The 5,511-nt window shown below is 29.5% G+C and overlaps 1 pseudogene; it reads right to left on the reverse strand.

Annotated features, from left to right (window-relative positions):
* Nucleotides 1–4,414: 4,414 nt before the first annotated feature.
* On the reverse strand, nucleotides 4,415–5,237 carry LOC145107212 (epoxide hydrolase 1 pseudogene; annotated as a pseudogene).
* Between the last annotated feature and the right edge of the window lie 274 nt (nucleotides 5,238–5,511).

Below are 5,511 nucleotides of genomic sequence, written 5' to 3' on the forward strand. Positions count from 1 at the left end.
AGATTCAGATCCACAAGCTCCTCTTTGCTCTAAGCTTCTTATACTTTACACCTTCTTCACAAAATGCACCAAAATAACTCTTTATGCCTCACAATCACTCAAGAACAAGGTTAATAGCGATTAGGGTTTCTTCTGGCCGTCAAGGGGTGATAAGGGACCGGAGGAAAGGACTTAAGGTCCTTTAAATAGGGTGTAAACCCTAAAAATTAGGGTTTCATCTCCCAGCTCCTACTCGTCGAGTACGGGTCCTCCAACTCGTCGAGTAGATCCAATAATCCACGCGGGCTAACCCACCTCTACACGACGAGTTGGGGGCAACCAACTCGTCAAGTAAGTCCATAAACCTGTATATAATGCTTTAAAACTTATACTTGGGAGTCGGGGTGTTACAATATGCCAAACAAGTGGCTGAACAAACATGGGGAAAACAAAAAGATGTAAGTTGATTTTTATATACGTCTTTCAGTCTTTTTTTCTGGTTTATTCTTTATATTAAATAATTTCTAATTCGCCTTATGCTTATTTCTTTATTTTTTAGGCCGAAAATCCAGCATTTTAAGAGCTAGAAAAGAAAAAGGAGGAAGAGGTATCAAATCTTTATGTTCAGTGTTTCTTACTTTCATATAATTGTGTATTACCTCATATTTTCATTTATTTATTACAATATTATACTTTAAAAAATCCATAAAATTATAGATTGTTAATTCAAAGTAAAATGTCTTAATAAGAAAAAGAATGAATGTACCATGCCTTTTTCTTCACATTTAGTCTGTATTTTCTTAATATACTTTTTTTCTTTTACTTAACTCTTTATTTTTTGTCCCCTTTTTAGGAATCAAAGGATGATCCAGCTGATTCTGATGTAAGGCTTTCTCTGACATCTATAATTATTATTATTATTATTTAGTATTATTATTATTATTATTATTAATTTAGGATTTTAAATTTATTAAAGGTTACGTTTTTTTTTCAGGCTGATAATGATGATATTTAACCAAAAGATGATAAAGAGGCTGATGAAAACGATGTTAAGGTAATTATGATGAAATATCGTTATGCTTTTATTCATTTGTTTATTATAGCAATTATACCCGCAATTGAAAGGACAATATTGTAATAAATAAATAAATGAAAGTATAGTGCTATTTATTGCATATGTCCTTTTTGTCTAAACACCACCAATTCTCATTCTTCTTTTTGTATTTATGTATGCATGATGAGCTATAGAAAAGGCTTTTTTTCAACAGTTAGAATTTAAGATTTTTTTTTGTCTATTTTACTTTTAAGTTAAGTTTCTAAGACTTTTTTTAATAGAGTTTATAAACAATTGGAAATGTAATGCAGATGAGATTTTCTTAAACCTGAATTGAGAATTCCATTGGTCTCTATTAACTACATGATTTTTTATTGGAATCTATTGTGGTGGATTGTAATTGGAATTGAATGGAAACATGGCTGATTACAACCTTACTTACACACACTTATTAAAAAAACACCATTCCAACCCATGCAAAGCATGGTCACTTACACTAGTTATAATAAAATTATATATAATCTCATTATTTAACATAAGTCTTAAAAAGATGTATCATGTTATTGCTCCAAGAGGCTGTATTATTTAAAATTGAAAATCATATCTTGACACATTCGGTTTGTGTAATGGAACGAGGCTATGGGTTATAGCATTGTGTAATCATGTAATAGAAGAAGAGATAATTTCTGGAAGTAATAAAGGAAACCATACGTTTGTTCGAAGAATGTCTTTGATGCCATTGGAATAAATGATTCATTTCACTTTTCAAAGAAGACAATTTCTATTGGTTGTATATTTTGTGATTATAGTAAACAAGAGTTAATGATAGTCGTTATTGAATGTCGGTTAGTTTTTTTCGACAATTAGTGTTCACTCATTGACAATTATAACATTGTCCAAAGTTATAAACAGATGTGGATTAAAAATATTAATTTTAGACAACGATGATAAACTTACCAAATAGAACATCTAATGTCGTATTTAAAGAATTATTTGAAAATTTGTGATTCAACACATTTATTTAAAAATAATCCATTACTTATTATTATTATTATTATTATTATTATACATTAATTACTTACTTATTCATCATTTTGTTTGTATTTATTTCTAAATTTTATTTTAAAAAATGTGTAATATTATACCTTCATATATTTTTTTTTAATCAACCCGTTTGAGACCATATATATATATATATATATATATATATATATATATATATAGGTTCATGTGAGACCAATATATTTTGTGAGACGGGGAAACACAATCCTAACCACTCATTTTGTAGATAAAAAAAACATTTTTAAGATGCAAACTAATTGAAAAAAAAAATTAAATATTATTTTCGTCACTTTTTTATCCAATAAATAAATAAATAAATAAATACCGTTTTTTTGAAATATCTATCAAATATTCTAGTAAAATATTAGAATATTTTACATATCTGACAAAACTATTACAATACTAGAATATTCTAACATTCAAAAAATCACATTAGAATATTTACAGTGTAATATTCTATGAGAATATTTTACGTATTTTTCAAAAAAAAAACGGTAATTTTTTATTTTTTTTAGGTAAAGAAAATGACGAAAATAATAATTAAAAAAAGAAAGAATTTTCGGATTTTTCCTTTTATTTTATATTTTAAAATTATTTTTAGATTGTATCTCACGTTCTCACAAAATTACTTTTTGTTTTTTATTTTATTTTTCAACAATTTGATAATGGACCCACTTTACTGACTGACTACGGAGATATTTTTTAATCCATTGCTGATTTCGTTGATATATATATATATATATATATATATATATATATATATATATATAAGTTCTATCATTGAAGAATAAATAATGAAAAATGAGGCCCCAGGATTTGAAATGACAGCTTACATTTCCGAAACAAACATCTTTAGGAGCAAGCTACTAACGATTTGTTGCTATTTCCTCTGATTTCATATATATAATGTCTAAACTGGATGCCTTGTTATCATCATAATAAAAAGATTTATTATTATTATTATTATTATTATTAAAAACGTAAATAAATACTTATTTCAGTTCATTTTTTCAATATCATTATATAAATACACTTTAAACGTATTTATAGAAACGTAAATGAATATAACACTTCGCAAAATTATATATATATATATATATATATATATATAGGCCTAGGTTATTCTATTCAAAGTAATTATTGTGTTATTGTATGCATAAATATGGGCCAATAATTTTACTTATTTTAAGAAAGTGATTAATACATATTATTGAATTAAAAATAATCGAAAAATACCATCTAATTTAACTAGAAGGGTATTTTAGTCAATTAATATAGATTTAATAAAGGAAATTTGCATATTTTAAGGAATCATAGATTCTATTAATTTTAAAAATCCGATTTTACGAATTATAAGGTTTTTAATTCGGACATTCTGACAGAATATGTTTGAGTATGTTCAAAAAAAAATATTCTAAAACCATAAAATAATAAAAATATTCTTGAACATATTTCTTGTAGAATAACAAATTCTCGAATCAGCAATTGAAAAATTAAAACAAAAATTATATTATTCTTATAGAATACATGTAACAATTGCTAAGAATTACATTTGTTGTTAAAGAATAACACTAAAAAACTGTAAAATCGGGAAAAAAAACATTAAAATCTAACAAATACACTAATTTATTCTAAAAGAATAATGTTGCTAAGAGGCGTCGTTCAAATTTCGTGGTCCGTTCTTCAAGCATCAGCTTCTGTGGAAAATAATCCAATGAATAAATTAGTGAGAAAATATCCATATTCCATTCCAGCATGAATGGAATTCGTGATTCCATTCTGATAGAATTGGAATTCATTTACCAATAATTATATTAATTCGGGGCATTCTAACATAATATGTTCATGATTATCATAAAAAACATTTTTTTCTGATAGAATATTATAAACGAAGAAATACCATTCAGTTGAAACATTTTACCGAGCGCTTGGTGTGCATCAAAACAACTTTCAATTTCCTGTAAAAATTAGACAATCAGAACAAATTCCCAAAAAAACCTAAACACATCGAGTTTATCAATGTCATCATTCAAGACTGTATTTTTGAATCATCCAACAGAAGATTCCTAATTTCGTACATTTTTATTGGGGATTTCGTTTGGGATGGTTCAAATAACGAAAACTAGGGCTTTTCTGCCAATTCGAACTCAAAGAACACCTGATCGATCGGCCTACATGTCTATGAAATACTAAATGCTAAAAGATTATACAAACTGAGCATTCGTCACTGCAAATAAAACTGCTTATTGATATGACTAATATCTATTAACAGCCTCGATTAACTCAGAGAGCAGAGCACAAAAGGGGCAAAACCTGAAATCAGAATCGACCTCCCGTGCGCAGAATTGACATCGAAGGCTCTCTGATGGCCGAAGGAATTTCCATGTGATCGATAATCTCAATTCCAGGAGGTGCTACCGGTACATCGCCATGGTTGATCAGCAAAAACTTCTTGATTACTGTCAAGCAATCGTATTTCGCAAAAGCCCTCTCTGCTCTTCCTGATTCCTGTATTAATTTCCTAAACTTTATGAAACTCATCTCCATGTAAACAGAGTGAGAGAAAGAAGAAGAAGAAAGAGAAGAAGAAGAACCTGGAATTGAGAGATGTAGAAATCGTCTCCAAACGATTTGGTGAATAAGTGAGTTGGATTGATAGGGTATCTTGGAAAAAATGGAATACCGAGATAAACGATTCCTTTGACTCTATCTGGCCGGAAAAGACTCAGATGCCAGACGGCGGTTGCGCCCCAATCGTGTCCCACCACAAACACCTGATATTCATACTTACACAAAATCAACCCTAACGTTGATTAAAGCTTCATCGCCATTAAAGCCACATACGACATACCTGTTGTTGATTGAAGTGATCTAGAAGGCCGATGAGATCACCGACTATGTGGAAGAAGGTGTAGGAAGAGGGAGAGGATGGGGAGTCGGAATCGCCATAGCCGCGGAGGTCAGGTGCGAGGACACGGTAACCATGGTTACTTAAGTGAGTGATCTGATGACGCCATGAAAACCAGAGCTCCGGGAAGCCATGGAGGAGGAGCACTACAGGTCCGTCACCTTTTTCTGCAACATGCATCGATATTCCGTTGGTTTTGATTTTATGGTGAGCTATTTCACCCATCTTCTTCATCCATTCCATTTCCATGTCTGCCGGAGTCGATGAATATAAGAGAGGAGGGAAGAGGCGGATTAGAAATTGGGTTTTAAAACTGATATCCCTAAATTAAAGGGATATTAATTGATTTATATATTTACCATAATTAATTAAGTATAAGATTACATATTTACCATTTTGAAATGATTGGCCTGTATTTACTCATACAATAACACAATAATTAGTTTAAACAAATGAACCTAGCTCTCTCTCTCTCTCTCTCTCTCTATATATATATATATATATATAT

Source organism: Lactuca virosa, chromosome 4, assembly GCF_052849685.1.
Source record: "Lactuca virosa cultivar CGN04683 chromosome 4, Lactuca_virosa_CGN04683_v6, whole genome shotgun sequence".
Taxonomy (NCBI): Eukaryota; Viridiplantae; Streptophyta; class Magnoliopsida; order Asterales; family Asteraceae; genus Lactuca; species Lactuca virosa.